This window comes from Equus przewalskii, chromosome 3 (genome assembly GCF_037783145.1).
Source record: "Equus przewalskii isolate Varuska chromosome 3, EquPr2, whole genome shotgun sequence".
NCBI lineage: Eukaryota > Metazoa > Chordata > Mammalia > Perissodactyla > Equidae > Equus > Equus przewalskii.
Genome location: NC_091833.1, coordinates 70,711,145 through 70,733,494, shown reverse-complemented (window position 1 = coordinate 70,733,494; position 22,350 = coordinate 70,711,145). Strand labels below are relative to the sequence as shown.

The following is a 22,350-nucleotide window of genomic DNA, read 5'->3' as shown; positions in this document are numbered from 1 at the left end:
CATTGATATCAGAGCCCAGTAGGAAGAAGAAAGACTTTCTCTTCTTCACCAGCAAGAAGCTCAGCCAATGAGAGGCTGTCACAACCCAGACAATGAAAAACCACTACACCTAGAACTCTTTGTTTCCCATATCCCCCCCAGCTTCCTCTTCTTCTCTGTAAAAGAGTTTCTCCTTCCTTGCTGCTTGGAGACTTTCATACGGCTCACCATGGTGATAGACCCCAAACTGCAATTCTTTGCTGATCCCAAATAAACCCATTTCTGCTGGAGAAACAATTGACTGTCTATTTGTTTAAGGTCAACAGTACATTAAGACATGCCAAAGTAGGGAAGCCATATACAATTGGCATTACATTGAATGTTAACTTGTTATTATGGATTTACACTTGACAGCAAAGATACCCTAAACTTAAACTAACAAAGATATTAAAATTGAGTGCTAGTCTCATCTACAAGGTTATAATCTGGAGAACTACTTGTTAAGGTTACTAGGGTATCATTATTTTAATACATTTTCTAAGGTTTTTTAAAAAATCACAAAAATAAAAATTTAAATTTCAAATATGTTACATAAAACGTTGATTAGCACCCAACTTTACATTTGCAGAACTACAAGTGTCCAGAAATCTTAAGCTTTTTGAAAATGTGATGATTCTGATATGGTCATATTGAGTTAGAATTGTCTGTGACACTGACCGTATATAAACTTTTAAAATTATTCCTGAGATATAAAAATAAGGTTCAAATTTCCATGTAAAGATAGAATTGGTTTACAAACTTTTGCAAAAATGCTCAATTTACATGTAATTGGAAACATGCGCATTGAAACAAGACACTTTTTATAAAATTCTCAAATTGGTGGAGATCCCTCTCTTTCTCCCTCTCTCTTATCCATTTGTCTACTTAAATATTTACATTCTAATTTTGAGGTAAATATGAGACTATGGGCCAGTATTGACAATGTAAATTAATTCTAATATTTCTGGGGAAAAAATCGTTAATATTTATCTTTGTGCTACTTACCTCTGAATCTCTCAAGTTAATTAATATAAATTCATCCCAAAGAGATAATTAGAAATATTCGAAACAACTGAGTAGAAAAGTATGCTTAAAGAATAAATATCACAAAGAATCAATATAAATGTGAATATTATTTAAAAAACTGTGTAGCAGTGGCCAAACAAATTATCATATAGAATACCATATAGCCATTAACATTATTTTGTAGGAATATGTATAAAGATGCCTTTTTATGCACTTATTCATATTACTTATTTATTTATTATTGAGGTAACATTGGTTTATAACAATATATAAATGTATTTACATAATTTATGTGATTGCATATCTCTCATGTTCTAGACACTATACTAGGTATTGGGTATATAGCACTGAACAGCATATATTTGGTAATTTCCTTCATAAATCTTATGCATCTGGAGGAAAAATAATATACAGACATGATTTAAATGGTAAAATGAAAAGAAATGGAAAATGTGAATGGGTATGTTATATAAATAATAATGAGGTTTTGAAGCTTATGAAAAGCATAATCTAAATATTTCAAAATGTCTATATTGATATATTCCTACAAAATAGTCAGTAAGCAAGGTAACAGATGTTATTATAGGGAATAATTAACATTTTCTTATAGCATGGTGCTTGAGCATCAGCACTGAATTCATATGCCTTTCAATTAACATAAGGAAATGAACTAATTTGTAAAGTCTGTATAGTAAATAGACAAAATGAAACAGTTTTGCCATTGTGTGTATACACACACATACATGTGACACAAATGTACACACACCCATATTCTATGGGTTGATGCTGCCCCTTCAAAATATAATGTGATTCACAAACATGAGCCACATATATAATTTAAAATTTATAGTAGACATTAAAACAACAAACAGGTAAAATTAATTTTAATAATATCTCTTTTTTGAACCAATCTATTCAACATATGACTGTTTCAATATATAATTAATATGAAGATTCTTAATGAGTATTTTACATTCTTTTTTTTTTTTGCACTACATCCTCAAAATGTGGTGTGTACTTTACACTTACAGCACTTCTCAATTTGAACTAGCCAGGTTTCATGTGCTTAATAACATGTGACTAGTTGCTACTTTTAGACAATGTAGATTATAGATAGAAAAGATAATTTTTAAATGCTAAAGAAGCATAATATAAAGGAGAGAGTTGAACTGAGTTGGGAGATCTTAATGGGCCCTTTTTATATACTGTGCCTATAAGAGGTAATTTATTTTTGTGTGCTCTGATAATCTGATCATGTCCATTATACGTAATATAAAAAACTAAAAGTATTATAAAATTACAAATTAATTTTGCAACTACATTTTTTTATATATCCAAAAATAACATTAACACCTGGAACTTGTACTATTTGGTTTAGGAAGCACTTGTAATTATGAAGCATGGGAACAAGCCCACATCTGTTCCAAGAATATAAATGGCAAGTGGACAGACTGAGGGACTGTACCTATGCAAAAATTTGTTAGAAAAATAATCTTATATTTTAAAACAAGATGCATATATTTATTTTAATCAATTTCTTTCTAAAATTGATTAGCTATTTTTTTTTTTGGTGAAGAAGTTTGGCCCTGAGCTAACCTCTGTTGCCAATCTTCCTCTTTTTGCCAGAGGAAGGTCATCTCTGAACTAACATCCATGCCAATTTTCCTCTACTTTATACATGGGACCCTGCTACAGCATAGCTTGATGAGTGGTGTGTAGGTCTGTGCCTGGGATCCGAACCTACAAACCCCAGGCCACCACAGCAAAGCATGCGAACTTAACCACTTTGCCACTGGGCTGGCCCCTGATTATCTTTTTTTTTTTTTTGAGGAAGATTAGCCCTGAGCTAACATCTGTCACTACTCCTCCTCTTTTTGCTGGGGAAGACTGGCCCTGAGCTAACATTAGTGCCAATCTTCCTCTAGTTCATATGTGGGATGCCTGCCACAGCATGGCTTGATAAGCAGTGCGTAGGTCCACACCTGGGATCTGAACTGGCAAACCCTGGACCACTGAAATGGAACAGGCAAACTTAATCACTGTGCCACTGGGCTAGCCCCTGATTAGCTATTTTAACCAAATAATTCCCAATTAAAATGTTTCAAATCTTCACAGACTTAAAAGTGTAATGATTTCATTTCTTCCTTAGTCTCTACAAAAAAGAAAAACATTATTACTTCACTCCTGACCACCAAGATTACCTGACAGAAATATTAACATCAATAGCAATAATAATGCTTACATTCATTACATTACATTACAATACATTACATTCATTACAACCAATATGCCAGGCATTGTTGTAAATACTTTATATATTATCTCCTATAATTTTCATTATTCTCTTATGATATAGATGACATTCATAAATATGGAAAATATCAGAGTAAACTGTTTCTGTAGTTACTTTCTTGTGTGTGTATAAGTAGGTACACCAAAAAGACAACTTTACTAAACATGAAGTTTTTGGTTAAATTAAGTTTCTCATTTTTGCAGACTAATTTTGGGATATGTGCCTAAAAATGCTTGTGATATGAATTCAAACTCTATCCTAATTATAGAAGTCTGTAGCTACTTCTGCATAGCCTACAGCTAGAATGCCTGTCAGGAAATAATTGGATTTAATACTAATTATAATATAAAAAGACACGGATTTAATTTTTTATGTATTAAAGAAGCAGAAATATACATTTTTAAATTTAGAAACATTAACACAATTTTATTTTATTTACTTAAATGCATAGATATAATCATTATTTTAAATCCAACTTGGTCTCTTGAATGACATTGCGTCAATTTGCTCCCGTAGACAACAACACAAAGAGGCAGAATAGTAGTGCTGTTAAGGCTAAATGGGGTTAATAATGACAGAGCTGTGCTAGAGTCCTGGTTCACCTCTCTTTAGACATATGACCCTAAGCCGATCAACTGACCTCTCTATGCCTGTATTGTATTTGTCTTAATTGTGAATAATAGTTCTGACCTCCTAGGGTAAATAGGAGGACTAAATGAGATATGGTATGTAAAGCCCTTAGCCAGAGTGTATAGCACTTACCTTATGTGGCAGATGTAATGATTTCTTGGAAATAACCACTCTGTTACTGAACCAGGTTCATTTTAGCCCATTGCCTGGAAAGCCAAACACAGAGAAGATGAGAAGCTTAAGCACAAGGCAGCCAAGTGAGGAAATGGGAGAATGAGTCTCAAATCTGCTTCCCTGAAAATAGAGACTCAGGGATACCTATGAGGTAGGGGGTCAGGTGGTCTGAAATGTGGTGATAGATGATTGGAGGTGAGGTAATTGACGATCTGCACAAGCGTAGTCAGACTCCACGCCTCTTCATAGGACGTGTAGTCAGACTCCACGCCTCTTCATAGGACGTGTAGTCAGACTCCACGCCTCTTCATAGGACGTGTAGTCAGACTCCACGCCTCTTCATAGGACGTGTAGTCAGACTCCACGCCTCTTCATAGGACGTGTGTTCACAAAATGGCCGCATTAGCATGATCTGAGGGGGGAGTTTTTAGCCTCTAGAAATCAAAAGATCACTTATCAGACATCTGCTCCGGCCTGGTTGATGGGTTGGTGGTCTCAACCGGCCTGACGTGGACAAGGGGTTCTAATACCTGAAAAACAGCTCACACACCCATCACCAGGGTGACCCAGACTCCGGGGAGATGTTATCTCCAGGAACCTAGTGGGAGTCATATTGCCTAAACAGCACAGTTAACAATGGGCGAGTGAAGAGCTAAAAGCTAGAATCAGTAATTGCAAAAAGGGAAAAAACCTTTAGTTCCTAGCTACTTAATCATCAATGGCTAACTCTTTGCTGGCTTCAACTATAGGATTAGAGAATAGATTTTCATGGTAAATAAATAAATACAGTCATGCCTTGGTTCGCAATGAGGATATGTTCTAAGTAATGTGTGGTTAAATGATTTCATTATGGTATGAACATCCTCGATGTACTTACACAAACCTAGACGGTACAGCCTACTGCACACCTAGGGTATATGGTACAGCCTACTGCTCCTAAGCTACAAACCTGTACAGCATGTTACTCTACTGAATACTATAAGCAATTGTAACACAACAGTAAGGATTTGTGTATCTAAACATCGAAAAGGTATAGTAAAAATATAGTATAAAAGATAAAAAATGGGGGCTGGCCCCGGTGGCACAGAGGTTAAGTTCACACATTCTGCTTTGGCAGCCTGGGGTTTGCCCGTTTGGATCCCGCCTGTGGATATGGCACTGCTTGGCATATCATGATGTGGTTGGCATCCCACATATAAAGTAGAGGAAGACGGGCACGGATGTTAGCTCAGGGCCAGCCTCCCTTAGCAAAAAGAGGAGTAGTGGCAGCAGATGTTAGCTCAGGGCTAATCTTCCTCAAAAAAAAAGACAAAAAATGGTATACCTAAAAAAAATATGTCACTTACTATGAAAGGAGTTTACAGAACCAGAAGTTGCCCTGGGTGAGTGAGTGAGTGAGTGGTGAGCGAATGTGGAGGCTGGGACATTCCTGGACACAGCTGTAGACTCTATGAACACTGCACACTTAGGCTACACTAAATTTAGAAAAAACTATTTTTCTTTCTTCAATAATAAATTAACCTTTGGTTACTGTAACTTTATAAAACATTTAATCTTTTAAAAGGTAAAAACCTTTTGGACTCTTGTAATAACACTTCGTTTAAAACACAAACACATTGTATAGCCGTAAAAGATATTTTCTTTCTTTATATCCTTATTCTATAAGGTTTTTTCTATTTTTTTTAACTTCTATTCTAAACTTTTTTGTTAAAACTAAAACACAAACACACATTAGCCTAGACCTACACAGAGTCAGGATTATCACCATCAGTGTTTTCCAGCTCCACGTCTTGTTCCACTGGGAGGTCGTCAGGGACAATAACATGCATGGAGCTGTCATCTCCTGTGATAACAACGTCTTCTTCTGGAATACCTCCTGAAGGACCTGCCTGAGGCTTTTCTTGAGGAGGTGTCACTCTTTTCAGAAACATATCCATGGTGGTTTGCTTGGTTTCTTTCTTTTTTTTTTTAATCACAGATTTGCTCGTAAGCAGATAATGCACCATGAATATTCCTCTCTATTAATGAAAATCCCTTTTGGTGTTGAGATTCACATTTTCAAACTTTTTAAGAAACGTGTTGAGGTTTGCAAAAGATTCTGCTAAACTCTGGATCTTCTTTTCTGGGGTTTCCTTCTCTCTTGCTATGACATTACCATGGCTACAATGTCGCTAGAAGATAGGGCTTTTTCAGATCCATTATTATCTTATGGGGCCACCGTTGTATATGTAGCCTGTCCTTGACTCAAACATTGTCATGCGGTGCATGACTGTAATGACCGTATAGTTCTTATAAGAGTATCAAGATAAATCCTTTACTGAGGATTTAACATTGGTTCTAATTGACCCTGCTTTGCTGTTCATTAGGTGTGAATTAGTAAAGTTTCTTCCAAGTAGGTCTGCCTATATAATCATTATTTTAGCCTGAGTTCATTTTTAGTTAATGTAGCCTGAAATGTGAATCTGGTGAGTAATACATTTTAGTTTCATTGCCAAGAATTCTGAGAAAATCCCCAAATTTCCCTGGCAAATTGAGTGTGTCTCCATAAGGTCACAAATTTAACATTTTGATATAAAGAAGGGGAAAAAAGTATATAATCATCAAATTTTAAAATATTTTAAAAATTATAGATGCCACATGGTAATATTTCTTTTTGTTAATTGAAAATGTAACTACTTAAACATTTATTCTCTATACCATATTTTATATCTATATGGTATAGAAAATAAAAGTAAACTTAATCCCAGCAAAGATAATTATATATGCTTTCCATTTTTGCTTGGAGTATATTAATGCATGTTATGTCATTATTAATATATTTTTAAAGAAAGGAATTAGTTTGAACACTTCCTTTTTTCTATAACAATATGTTACAATATGTTCTAGGAACTTTCTGCATTGGTAGATGTAGTTATATTTACTTCTTTTGAATAGTATATAAAATCAATACATTTATGCACCAGAACTTGCTTACCTAATATGGCGGTAATATAACTATGAGTCAGAAATGACAGCCTCAGTGGAACGGCTTTACTCAGCTTTGCATAAATTGTGAATCAGCCCCAGGATATCTAAGCTTAAGCACTTTGTACTTTTAGCTTCAGTATATTTCTCAGGGCAAGTGCTTTATTTACATTATGTGGAATTTTATTGACACAGAGTGGTTTTGAAACAACACACTAAAATTTTATGTCAGAAAAAAAAGATAATCTATTTTCATCTCTTTTTGTTTTAAATGTCCTTTAAATTGTGGATAACGAAGATGAAAGCAGAATTAAATGTCTTTTGTATTTTCAATAATAACGAATTGCTGACAGTACTTTGTTCTTCACTGCAAACCATTTCTGTCTCTTTTGCAGACAGGGTAGAGGTGACAGCAGCTCAGGAGTCACCAGCAACATCCACAAAAGAGAGAAATCTTCAAAAGTTTTGCATGGCTGGACCATGTTCTAAAATGATAATACCTTTTAAGTCCAGCTTTAAGAAATGATTTACACTGATATTTTTGCTTTTTAATGCAGCATGAGTGACATATAACCTTACATACTGCAATATTGCACAGCACTTTAGTTGAAACAGCTGAAAATAACCACAAAAAGCAAAACAAAAATTGAGAATAAACCAAAAACACTTGAAGAATAGATCCTACTTATCTATAGAGCTTATAATTTGCAAAAGTTTTGAGACTGTTTCTATTTCCACAAGCACACCTTCAGGGAAATGTTCAAATAATGGCATTCTGCATTTTTAAACAAATTGATAAGTTTATATCAATTTAATGAATCCTCTTTTTCTCTTGCTATTCTCAAGAAATGGTGTGGAAGTTTAGGAATAGGTATTTCCCGGATAGAATGACTCATTCTGTGTTTTGGTTCTTTTTCCTCAAGGATATTCATTTCTGTTAAAAAAATAGATTAGTATTAATAAATTGAAATATATCTATGACCTCATTAGGAATGTAATTAGCTCACATGCAATAATTATAGTCAGAGATGAAACAGCACAGAAGCCACATGGTGATAGCTGGGACAAATACCATGACATATAGATCTAAGAAAAGAGGTCCTACTCTGGGCCATACACTTTGGATGGTTTCACATATACTAATATTGAAACACAAATATATGTAAATATTACACAAAATATAAATAAATATGTATGTGCATATATGTAATTTCTTTTCATTCTCTTAAGAAAGTTTGTTGAAACTTTGTAACTAATCCAGAGACTGAAATATGCTAAAGCAGCTCCTTTGAGAAGAACTTTCCTTGCCAGGCCAGAAGATGCAGTGAGACAGAAAACATGAGCAAGAGGAAGGAAGAAAAGAACTCAAGTCACCCAGAGAGAGGTTAAACCACTCTGTTCCCGAGGGAAATGGTGCTTCTTTTCTCCCATCAGCTGGGTAGCAGTGTTTTAGGAAATGGGGTGGAATGGGGGAGGGGAACCAGCCTGTTAGAGACCTTGTCAGTCTCTAATTTGGGTTCCAAATGGTCCAGTCATGTCTCAGGAGTTCTGGGCCCAGGCCGACTTTCATGCTACCCTGACTCAGCGCATCTTTGCTACCACTCTGGCCGGCCCACAGGCAGTGGGCCCAGAGAGGGAAAGAAAGAAAGCAGCTCCTTTGTTTTTCTCTCATGAAGAAAATCCCTGAGAAGAGGCCAGATGGGTCCCATTACAGGCGAGCAGGCCAGGCTATGAGTAAAACTGTTTCTATAGCTTTTAAGTACTTAGATATATGTGTGTGAATTCCATTTTTATTCTTACTCTGGATCCCACAAATGTCTTGGGTGGAATTCTTTATGCTAAGATGGTTATGGTAGGGCTGGTAAGAAGGCCCAGGTTCAAAGAACTGCCAATAGAGATGACTGATTGATTACATATGGCATGTGAGAGAGGGAGAGTCATCAAGGATGGCTGTTGGCCAAAATGGAGAATACTGGGAGATTTGCAGTCCTTGAGGAAAATCAGGTGTTTTTTTAGCATGTTAATTTTGATATATATTAAATATCAGAGGGGAAATAATAAGTAGACTAAATTAGTCTCGAATTCAGGAGAGAGTCAAATTATAGATGATGTTAAAATCTGTGGGACTATATATAGTCACCAAGAGATTGAGTATAGAGAGCAAAATCCTAGAGGATGTCAACATTAGAAATTGAAGAAAAGCAAAGGAAATTAAAAACAAGTAGCCAGTGAGAAAAGAGAAAAATAAAACGTTTTTTCAAGGATGAAGATGGGATAAATAATAAGTGCTGCTGAGTGGTGAAATGAAATGAGGACCAAGAAATGACCACTGGGTTAGTATGAGGTTATTATTGACAACAACGAGATGATTTCAGTGCATTTGTGGGGATGGGCTCTTCATCATAATTGACTGAGGAGAAAATGGGTGGTTAGGAAGTAGGGAAAGGAAATTTAATTATTAGAACTTTATAATGTTGAAGGCTGGGACTTGAACAACTCATTCAGATTAACATTAGCAGCAAACAAGCATGACTTTTCTTACATTAGTCTTAACAGTGATATTTATCTCTTCTCTCAGCTTGAGTTCTCTCCTGAAACTGTGCATTTAAAGAGAACACTTGCAGTACTGCACAGGCGACAACATGGCTCTGTCCTCAATTCTTAACAATTATTCAAAAAAAGTGCGCTACTTCACTTGTAATTCTTTGGAAATCTTTAATATGGTTTTAATTCTAAAAGTATTATATGGAGCAACTCTTAAATATCTTGCCATCAGTCATTAACATTTCTTCCTTTTTTTTAACTATCCAGGTCTACATTCCAGGTTATTATGATTCCATTAGTACAAAGGGATAATGCATGTTGCTCACAGTGAGTTTTAAGAAGAACAGATGTGACTTGATGAGGAACAGGCGTAGAATGAGTCACCGTATCAAAGATTGATTAGGGGGTGTGGACAAATATAAAGATCAAAAAACTGAGTAGATCAAAGATGGAAACAGAAATATTACCTAATAAATGTTATTTATAAAGGTACAAACATTTTCTGAAAGTCTCAAAAGCCTAAGAGTAACATCTTAAACTTGATACACTATGATCATTCAGGGACATTTAATAAAGTCCCACTGCTGGGACTTTAAAATATCAACAGTGATTTGATAAACAGGAACCAAGGTAAGGGATGGATCAAAACAAGGTTAAAAAGACCCAGATATAGATTTTAAGAATACAAGATTGAGATGCTTTAAAGTTTGTTTAGTTTTGGAAAAAGAAACATAAAGAATAAAATGAAATGCTAAGGAACTTAGGGGAGGATTTAAAGTGATTTTTTTTTTTTACTACAGTGTGAAATAAGAAAAGAAGAAAAAAGAAAATGAATCATAAAGACTAATATTTGATCATTCCATACACGTTTGATAATAGAGCCTTTGTATGATTAAGAAATTCAAGGATATGTAGATATTAGATAAGGGCTAGGGTATTTTCTTCAGTTGAGAAGCAGAATAGCATCGTAGAGAAGAGATGCTATTCGTTCTGCTTTATAGAATTGTGCTGTGAGAACTGAAAGAAATAGATATGTAATGAGCTTAGGATAAGAACTAACCTAGAACTAGCATTATAGTGAAGTATTAATATAATAAATATCTTCATTACCAACATCATCTTCATCATCATCCTATCATCACCATGATTATCATCAATGAAGGAATTAGGGAAAGAGCCAATGGATGAGTTTTCAAAAAAAGACGTACATGTGGAATACAAGAACGTGTGGAAATAGCCAGAGAAATCAGATAGTTACATTGATGACATTTAAAAGGAGGGAGGTAGAAGTTTATAAAATGAGGGCAAGGGTCTACACTTATTCTATTTGAATTTAAAGGATAATTTAGGAAGGATTAACTTTATGTATACATGGAAATTTTTACACTTTGTATTATTCTACATTGAATACGGTTAATCATAAGATTTAGAGTTGTCCTTTTGTCAAGCTTTTAGAAACACTGATGAAAATCAAACTTTTTTTTGTTAATAACAGGAAAATATTTTATCTCAATGAATTTAATACAGTATAGTTCCCCTCTGTTGCATTTTTAAACAACAACTGTTGATTCTCTAAATCATCATCTTAAAATTTCACACACAAACGAGATTTTTTTTCTATCTATATCTTAAGAAGTTGTGGGTTAACTAATAATATACTTGAATACTTATTCTTTTGAAAACCTGAAAAAGTAGAAAAATTAAAAACAACATTTTGAAAAGTTTCTTTGAGAGAATTTAAAAAGAAGTGAAAGTAAATCTCAACAAGTGAAATTCAGAACAAGTATTTGTGGCACAAGCAAATTATTAATGAGATGTTATCTGAAGGGGCTGTAAGTTTGCTCTTGACAACAGTTTAGCTACTTCCAATCATGAATGGTATATACAGTTACTATACTATTGCAATGAATGAGATTACTGATAAAAACAAGACAATGGGCTCAAAATGGAGTCACTTATGCTAAGCCCCAGGCCACCAAACTGAAACTTAATTATAGTTTTAGCTTTCCCAGAAATGGAATCTTAAACCAGTCAATCAGGAATCTCCTGATCTGCCCTAGTTAGGTGATCTGCCTGATAGACCCCTGCCAGCCCCTAAAGGAAAGTGACTTTGCAATAACCAGTCCACTTTTGCCTAGTAGAACTTCCTTGCTTCTGCTCCCTTCTGCCTATGAAAGTCTTTCATTTTGTACAGCTCCTCAGAGCTCCTTTCTACCTGCTAGCTTGGATCCTGCCTGATTCATGAATTATTGAAGAAAGCCAACGAGATCTTTAAAATTTACGCAGTTAAATTTTGTTCTTTTAACACTTCGTTTTTTAGAAAGAATGAAAGTGGCATTTTTAAAGCTCTAACAAGTATCTATTGTGTCATTATGTGTTTTATATTTTATATCCCACTTTATTCTCCCAACTTGTCCATGTGATGTTTATTGTCAATGCTTTTCGAAAAATAAGGAAACAAGGTCAGATAATTTGACATGTACGATATCACAGAGTTACTAAGTATGAGAACAGATGTTGGAAGCCAGGTCGGAAAAGCTTCCAGAGGCTCTTTAAACTTCATAATGCCATCTGCTTTTTAACTACACTGTGCAGATTTTGGATGTCGATTGACTCTTGTACATTCAGTAACTAGTGGTGGACTCTGCACAAAGAAATTCAGTTTTCTTTCCTCACTGTTTTCAACTTTGCGATCTTTGTGAGCATTAAAGAGTTATGATGTTTACCGATAATGCAGTGCCTGGCAGAGTACCATGCTTAAATGTTTAATTAATATTTCTGTTTTGCTTTACTAACAAGATGCTGAGTGAAGCTCTTTTAGATAATATTGTATTAACATTTTTCTTGGCTTTTGAGGGAACTGATTCTGAATACTTTAGTAGGAGGCAAGTCTTTATTCTTTAACAATGTATTGGAGTTTTGAAAAAAACAAAAAGCCATTAAGCCTACATCTGCCTAACAGACTGGAAGCTAAAACTTGCATACCAAACTTTGATATTAAAAATATGATTACAGGGGCTGGCTGTGATCAAGTGGTTAAAGTTCCTCATGCTCTGCTTGGGTGGCCCAGGTTCACAGGTTCAGATCCTGGGCGCAGACATGCTCCACTCATGAGCCATGCTGTGGAGGCATCCCACATACAAAAATAGAGGACGCTTGTCACAGATGTCAGCTCAGGGCTAATCTTCCTCACACACCTAAACAAATATATGATTGCTAAAAGATGAGATATTCCCTTGTATGTTTTGTAATTTTACTCTAGAGATAATCCTAAAATAGAATCTTGAAATATTTCAAGAAATCACAGCATCATTTGAATATATTTTGTGTAGATTGCAACAGGCACACTCAAAACATGGAAGAACCATATCCATTCTCAGGTACATCATCTGTTACTGTTTTGAGCATCTAGTCAAATTTAAAGTCACTGTATGTGTGTTTGTGTGTAATTATTCCTTAATTACATCCTGAGAGCCACAAGAATTAGCCTATGCAATCACAATTTATCACTTTATTGGGTTGAACAAATAACATTTGACTTACCGTTATTTCTTAATAAGGACAGTACATTTTAATTAAACCAGCACATTAGGTGTTAGATGCTAAAACCAGCACAGTAACCGTCTATATCTTTGTCACATGTTGATAGAAATTATGCTGAGATTTTCTTGCCTCAATTAAACTTACCAAATTTTTGTTTCCTTCCGTCCATATGTCAAGAGAGACAGGTGGTGGTCGTGTCTAGAATGATGTGCCAATGGAGTGCCAGCTGATGTGTATTACTTCCCAGGCAATCCTGTAAATGAACCATGTCGACAGCTGACTACAACATCTGTATATGGTAGAAGTCCACACTCCTCTATCCAAAAATACTGGGGCAAGATACATTTTAGAGTTTTTCAGATATTTAGAAAGTTTAAATGTACACGTGTAAGATATTAGGCAGCAGACTCATTATTGTTTAGGGCAGTATCTCATGATTAAACAATATTTCTAGAGAAAAACATAAAAAATGTTCACACCAAATGGATAAAGATATAAAATGCTTCATGTTAGACTAGGTCAGATTCACTTCCAAATTAATTATTCAAAATCTTATATTTACAGGCTACTTAGATTTTGGAATTACAAAAAGTATATTATGAATTTGTGACATTATTGAGTTCAGAGGTCTATTTGCAGACACACTTAGAAAACTTTCTAACTACACCACAGACATTTTATTTATTCATGAGAATACACATTCAACGACAATATGTATAATATAACATACATACATAGAACATCTCAAAACTTTAGTTAATTTTGTGACTATGTTAGTAGTACTAGGCTTTTTTTCTAATTTGCTTACTACAAGACCTTTCATTTGCAAACAGTTGGGCATGATTAGAGTTATGTAGCTAATATTCCTTTCCTCTCTCTCCATGGCATTCCACCAACTGTGTGAAGATGAGGATGAGAGAAGACTCCTGAAATCTCCAATTTTAAATGACCTTATACTTCAGGAACCCGTCTCAAGTTTCTGATGATGTAATTTTATTCTTTCAACGTCAGTTTAATACAAAAACATTTTATTATCTTCCCTATAAAATGTTTTCAATCTATTTCCCATTCATTTTTCCCCATTGCACTAGTCAAAGTTCAAGCTTTGTTCTTCATAAATAATATAGTATTTTACCAACATTCTCTGCTGGTTCACTTTAGCATATGCTTTCAATAGCATACAACATTCTTAATCTCTTCCAATCAATTTTAAGGAAGCATGACCATGTGTCTACCAGCAGAGCCCTTACTCCAGGATTCTTACCTGGATTCCAGTCCCAATCATGCCACTTAATATTGGGTGACTTAAAGTAAATTAAATATCAATGTGCCTCACTGGTCTCACCTGCAAAATAAAGAGAATGCCAATGTTTATTTTATATGATTGCTGAAGGAATTAAATCACTTAACATAGATAAGACACACAAATAGTCATGGCATAAAATAGACCCTATATTAAATGTTAAATAGTTTTATTTTATTTGTATCATTCATATCATCATAAATATCACCATTATCATCCTACTTTTGTTCTAAAGCTGCTCTCTTTCTTATATAAGTCTTCTCTCATATGCCATCATGTTATCTTTACAAAGCCATTCCTGGTCATTATCCTCTGATTTCCTAGGGGATAAAGTTTATAGTTTCGTCTCAGATGTCTTTTCCAATATCAGCCTTGTCTATTTTAAATGGAGAGTATTAGATATGACTGATGTAGTGTGATTTGTATTTAGTGAAAAGTGGGAGGAAAAAGAGAAAACACACAAAAGTTGGGGACCAATGTCACCTTCAGGGAATTCCTTGTGGGAATGAGATAAATTCCCCAACTAGGTGACGTAAACCCTGATATGGACATTAACATATAAGTGGAAGTGAAAGACATTTGGGAATTCTGAAAATGAAATATGACATAAATGTAACTGAGAATGCCCTCTCACCACACAATTAGGATTCATGTAAAGCCCTCAGACTATAGCTCCAAGGAGACAACATGTCAAGACACCCTCTCTCTGAGACAACAGAAGGGCTCGCCAAAATTTCCCATGTAATAGCAAAATGAAAAAAAGAAATTTTGCTAATTATTCACGTAAAAAGAAAGGTAAAGTTAATATAATATAGAACCATCAAACTAATGGAAAAAAAATAGTCTAATATAAGACAAATCTTTAACACAAAGAAATAATTTTGCAGGTTGAAAGATCATCCTATATTCCAAGAGAATCTGAAACAGCATTTCAAAGAAGAAAAGAAAGTCAGGACATCTATAGGGAGGAAAAAAAAGATTACCAAGAGGCAATGCCTGAGTAACATTCAATGCCAGAGGACAATGAAAAAATGCAGACAACATTGTAAAGCGAAGAAATTTGAACAAAGGATGCTATATCATACTAAGTTGCTATTCAATTGTTAATATAAGAGCAAAAGTAAACCTTTCCAGTCACGAAAGAACTAAAGGAAAAGAGTTCCATAAAAACAAAACAAAATCATTATTGACAATAAAATCCAACCAATGAAGAGAGGAATCAGCGTAAATATTTCTGTCACAGAAGAAATCATGGTAGAAGGACTGCTGGTGAGTATTAAATACATTGGAACAAATAATATAATTATGAGGAATAGTTGCAAAAGAAAATATGAATGGTACAATATTGGCAGCGTAATGTGAAAAAATATTCACAAAGAGTAGCAGATGCAAGGAGGCACTGTAAAGAAAATTATAGAAGTGCCAATAAGGAGATCTTTCACAGCCCCAAATCAATTAGCGTTATATACAATTGAAACGCGTTTTGTAAAACAAACCACAATAACCGCAAGCTAAATTCTTCTCGCTTAACATGACAAGCTTGCTTTAGTGCACTATACTTGCACTTGTGAGGGAAGATTTTTTGAAGTATGGTAGCTCATTCTTTTTATTGTTTTCTTTCTTTCTTTTTTTTTAAAGATTGGCACCCGAGCTAACTTCTGTTGCCAGTCTTCTTTTTTGTTGTTGTTGTTCTTCCTCTCCCGGAAGCCCCCCAGTACATAGTTGCATATTCGAGTTGGAGGTCCTTCTGGTTCTTCTATGTGGGATGCCACTTCAGCGTGGCCTGATGAGCCATGCTAGGTCTGCGCCCAGGATCCGAAGTGGCAAACCTGGGCCCTCGAAGCAGAGCATACAAACTTAACCCCTTGGCCACAGGGCAGGCCCCTTTTTATTGTTTTCTATCGACTTCAATTTACATTCTATTTGATAACATGTAAGACTGTCTAACTTTTTATAAAAATATTTCTAAGCAGCAATCTACTCATCTCTATCTATATGAATACAGTTAGCCCTCCATATCTGGGGCTTCTGCATCCATGGACTCAATCAAACGCGGATCATAACAGTGCACCATCAAGGGGAAGTTGCTTGAATATGAGGATACGGAAGCCACAGATCCAGAGGGCCTACTGAGAGGGTGAGCATCCCTGGATTTCGGCATCTGCTGGGTGGGGGTGGGGGGCCTGGAACTAATCCTGCATGGAATGGAGGGATGACTTGAATAATAATATTATTAAAAAATAATTTATTTCTTTATCACAGATATTGAGTTTTCAGAATTGTTTTTTACGTTCATTTTTGTATTCTTCCATATTACTTAAATGCCTTATAGTAGGTATATATCATTTTTATAAGTGCAATAGCCTGAATTTTCATAAAATATAATAAAATCTCTATTCATCAGAAAGCTCCCCATAATTATAAAAGAATTTCTTTATGTATCTCTCATTTACAACTGAATAAGATCAGTCTATAAAATAATGATCAAAATTTTATCTTTCAGGTTCTCTCCTACTTCTTGAACTGTATACACTTGTAAGTTGTACTTTGTAATGAAAGTAAGACTTCAAAAATCAGGAACTTGGAGATATACATTGTGCGTCACAGGAAAAGAAATAATAAAGAAGATAGGTAATTATTAAATATCCTGAGGGCCTGGGGAGTGAGGTACTCAACCATGGTCTCAGGTTTCTTGGAGTTTCATAGAGAAATTGCTAACAGTGATTCTTAGAGAAAAAAGTTGCCATGTAGTGAGACAACATAGCATGTAAAAATCATTTGAATCTTTACTCCATAAATAAGCTATGAAAACTTCAACAAATTATTTGATTTCTCTGCCCCATATTGATATCACACAATGACAATGATATTTATCATATCCCCTACCAGGATTATAATGACACTCAGAAAAGATAATGAATTTGAACATTCTTTGCACATGTTACAAGACTCTACACTGTTGTTACAGCTAATAGCAAACGGGCACAAAACTTAAATCTCTATGAGCAGCAAGACAGATGTGAATTGGTTTTTATTGTCATTCATCCATCAGATATTTATTGTGAGCTTACTACTACACAAGTCAATTAGAAATGAGTGCTACAGAAAAAACAAAGTAGGACAAAGATATAAAGAGTATCCAAAGGGAATGGGTTTATTTATTTATATTTTAAGGTTGGTCAGGGATGATTGACTAATAAGGAGAGATTCGATTTGATACCTGTAAGAAATAAGAGCAAATCATGAAGGAATGTGGGAGTAGGGGCAGGGATTTCCAGGATAAGAAAAGAGCCAGGTCTGGCATTTTATTAACAAAAGCTCCCACAGTTTTTAGTGAGTAGCTTGGATCAGAATTGAATCCTCTGCTTCTCATCATGAGACCACTTCCATGAGGATAGTACACGCCAGAAATCCTTTGACATCATCCTCAGAGTTTCAGTCACTGTGTAGCTGAATATGTCCTGCTTCTGACATGATATAGTTTCCTATACTTTGAAGGACCCCTAAGCCTTTCTTTTTCCTTTTTTCCCTGTCTTAGCTTCTGTATTTGCTTTGTCTCACTCAGGTATCTTATAGATAAGGTGGGATAGGGGTAAGAATCTCAGAGCCTGGTTATTTGTATTGCATTTATTCTCTTCTTTTAAATATTGACAGTTACCAGCCTTTCAATAAACCTCAGGGTTATGGTGACAATAGCACTAAATAATCAAAATGTTGAAAAGATTCTACATGAGAAATTTAAAACTTTGGTTTCCACCCCACACAATTTAGGATAAACAACATAAACCATTTGTGTGCATTAGAACCAAAGATTTAAACGCTTTTAAATATTCAATGGTCAGCATTTTTAGATTGGCATGAAGAGAGCACTACAAGATAGGAATATTCTAAAATTATTTGTCCTAGAGACTCAGGAAAAAAAACTAAGGAAAATGTGGAATATCTAACATCTGAACTTAAACTTTCTTCACCCTGTTCAGATCCAGTTCCGAATTGGCATCCTGCTTCTCCATACCTCAACTTCCTCCCCTTTTCTTTGCTTTTTCTCTATCTCTTGTACTTTCACCAGACCCTTTTCTCTTTCATGGACTGGTCTTTCCTAAACATACTCCTCTCGTTGATCATTATCATAACATCTTATACTATAGTTGGAAATTATGATCAAACTGGTTCTTTAATTTGAAATCTTGCTTATGATCATATTTACGTAATCTCATTGAGGTAAGGAAAGACAAAGTTTCACTGAAGAATTTAGGATTGCCCTATGAACCTTCAGGCCAGGATTCCCTGATCACTATCAATTAGTTTGTTTCTTTGTGGTTCTTGGACATGTGAAAACTTGGTTAGAAAGAGCAAGAAGGATCAATTAGCAAGATATTATCAAATATATGGATCAAAATTTGACCATGGATGCATATAAAATGAGTGCAAGAACAGGACCAGTCATTTTAGTAGCTACATCTGATATCTTTTTCTAAAAACTGAATGATTAAAAATGGTAATCAGGGGGAAAGAAGCATCCATTTCAGAGTCCACTTAAATACCACCTTCTGGGAACACATCGCTCAAGTTAGGTGTGAAGATAATCACAACTGTATCTGCTCTCTTTTTTGATCATCTTAAACTTTCTGTTAGAAACAGAAAATAAAATGGCAGACTGCCCCCCATTCTGAGTTACAAGAGCTTGCTGAGCTCTTTGAAGATACTTTGACTCAGAAAACAGAAACATCATGTACTAAATTAATAACTCTTAGTATTAAGCCATTAGCTAAGCAGAGGATCAGAACAACTCTATGTGTAGGCTAGAGAAAATACACTGTCAAAATTGTAAGGAAAAGGAACACTGGAAGAAAAATTGTCTGATAGAATGACACCTCTCCAAGGAAATAGCCACTCTTGTCTGCCCAAAATTTCCCTTAACACAAAAAGGAATGTAATTATTAAAATCATTTCTAGGTGGTATCAGGTCTACTGTCCACCATAAACCCCCCTCCCTTCATCATTCCTTCCTCAGGATAACAAAAGATTTCCAGTGGTAGGAATCCCAAATACTTCAGATTTGGTTATATTTCAGCCACTTCCTGTGTATGTAATCTCTCTTGTTATTTAATGTAATTTTTTTCTTTCCTTTCTTTTTTTTTGGTAAGGAAGATTTTCCCTGAGCTAACATCTGTGCCAATCTTCCTCTATTTTGTATGTGGGTTGCCACCACAGCATGGCTTGATGAGTAGTGTAGGTCCATGCCTGGGATCCAAACACATGAACCCACACTGTTGAAGTGGAGTGCACCAGACTCAAACACTATGCCACCAGGCCCCTTAACATACTTTGTCTGTTTGTTTGTTTAGTGATTCTTCTGTGGTGAATCTGTTAGGAAGAGACTTACTTTGTAAATGTGGTGCTGTTTTAAATTGTGGACTAGGCTCTTTCTGGAAATCATAGAAAGAGAAAAATCACTGGCCTACAATTTGATGTTGGGCCAGATTGGTTACTCTATTAGTTTCCTATTACTATTATAACAAATTTACACACTCTTAGTAGCTTAAAGCTACAAAAATTTATTATCTTACAGTTCTGGAGGTGAGACTTTCAAAATAAGTCTTAAAGAACCAAAATCAAGATGTCTACATTCATTCTGGAAGCTTCAGGGGGGGAACCTATTCCCTTGCCTCTTCTAGCTTCTAGATGTTGCCCAAATTCCTTGGCTCAGGCCTCTGTCATCTTTAAAGTATATTACTCAACCTCTGGTTCCATATTCACATCTCCTTTTTCTGACTTTGACTCTCTTGACTCCCTTTATTAAGGACATTACATTGGGTCACCCTGATAATCCAAGATAATGCCCCATCTCAAAATTATTAATTTAAGCATGTCTTTAAGTCCTTTATACCATGTAAGGTAGCAAATACATTGCAGTTGAAGATGTGGACATCTTTGGTGGGTCATTACTCAGCCTACCACAGTTACCCTCTACAATCTTCTTAGACCTTGAATCTGTCTCTGATGATTTCTGTCCCAAAGACAGTTCAGACAAGGGACATGTAACTCTAAAAATTCTTGATTGATCTGGCTATGGCCTTACTAAAAGTGTCCTATGGCAGGCAGGGAGAGGTTTAGGAAGATTAGGCCCCTTGCAATTGCATACTTCCAGAAAGAACTCATTAATCTTTTTACAAGCCACTGTAATATCTTCGTTTTGCTAATCAAAAAGATGAATGACTGAGGCACTATTTTGAATAAGATAAGAGAACTGAACATATTTTAGAAGTTTAGATATTAAAAGAATGCACAGGGGCTGGCCCTGTAGCCTAGTGGTTAAGTTCACACACTTTGCTTTGGTGGCCTGAGTTCACAGGTTCAGATGCCAGGTGTGGACTTACACCATTTGTCAGCCATGCTGTGGCAGCCACCCACATACAAAAAAGAGGAAGATTGGTAACAGATGTTAGCTCAGGGCTAATCTTCCTTAAGGAAAAAAATGGACTCACAAGCATTCACAGAGCATACTCTTATTAAGCTTTTATTTAAAGGCAAATATATGGTGCAGCCAAAGATAGAGAGTACAGGTAATACTGGAGTTCTGAGAGACCTCCGGGAGTAAGCTCTCCACAGTCCCTATGTGCACATAGACACGTTCATCTCCAGTGTAAATCCCTACCTTCATGACAAGTCTTAATTTTGGAAGAGCTCAAGGCAGATGTTCCCAGCCATAGTTTTGATTACGTAGTCTAGTTAGGCTGTCTAATCTTTTATGCCTTTTGAAAAACCGTCAGTGAACAAATTGACCCTGGGGATAGCCAAGTGAATTTTTCACTTTAAATAGCATGTCATAAATTCCACTGTCTTTTATCTTGGCCAAAAGCCAAACCATACCTCCATCCCCACATTCCCGGAGATAGAGTTTACCAATACAGCTGTAAATTAACTCTATCTTACAAAGTCAACAATCTGACACTTGAACAAGTCTTTTTAATTATGAATCACTATGATCATTTCTTTCCATGTATCTTTTGCAGCAATAGAATTAAAAAAAGGACAACTGTCAAATACTAATTATTTTTGTATCATCCAATGAGATGTAGGTAAATCAGTCAAATTATTCTTACCAGTTACATCAGTATTACACTAGATAGCAGTTAGAGTATTAAACTAAAATTATTACAAGATCACTCGTTTAGAATTACAATAGCAGTATTTAGGGCTTCCTAATAAGAGCAGTCCTTGGTTGTATTGTCAAATGTTGTCACGAATTGTTGTATAAGTCAAGAGCTGAATCTTTGTTAATTCTGGATTTCAGGTCTCTTTCGGAGGGTAGCCGTATAACCTATGTCATACTACAAGATTGTACTGACTAGGTTTTGTGATCAGCCTTATATTTAAACAATGCCACACACCCCCAGACACACACACATACACACAAGTAAATTCTTGCTTAAACTGAACAGGTTTCCAGTTCCAATTGCTCTATAAGGTACATGTGGTGTTAGTTTATATGTGAGGCCTTGGCAACTGTGGAGGACCTATACAAATTACATTCCCCATCGAGGAATTCCCATAGACTAGGGGGACCATAGATCTCTCATATGTTCATTGCTTTTGCTTCTGTTGCAAAGATCCAGGCCATTGTCCTTGAGGTACCTCTGCTTTCATCTGAAGGAGCATACTTAATAGCCCCTCTTGGTTCAGTATCCATGCTCTTTCCCATTTTTATTCCTATCATGCTGTTTAACTATCCTTTGAGGTTATTTTATCCATTTTTCAAAGAAGTGCAATCTGTCTAGGCTGCTTGCATCCTTTTCCGTTCTTCTGAAAAAAATTCCCTTTTAAGTGACCAACAAAAGCCACTAAGACTTTT

General features: G+C 35.4%; 1 long non-coding RNA gene across 2 annotated transcripts in view; it reads right to left on the bottom strand.

The window, feature by feature from the left end:
* The window catches only part of LOC103552820 (uncharacterized), a 40,679-nt gene that overhangs the window by 5,150 nt on the left and 13,179 nt on the right, over positions 1–22,350 (bottom strand). Inside the window, exons 2-4 of one of the 2 annotated variants that reach the window (XR_011538181.1) lie at positions 14,457–14,537; positions 13,337–13,445; positions 4,100–4,173 (exon numbers count right to left, since the gene is read on the bottom strand). This is a non-coding gene — a long non-coding RNA (uncharacterized lncRNA). The remainder of the gene's footprint in view (positions 1–4,099; positions 4,174–13,336; positions 13,446–14,456; positions 14,538–22,350) is intronic. The other variant, XR_545331.2, reaches the window with a different exon arrangement.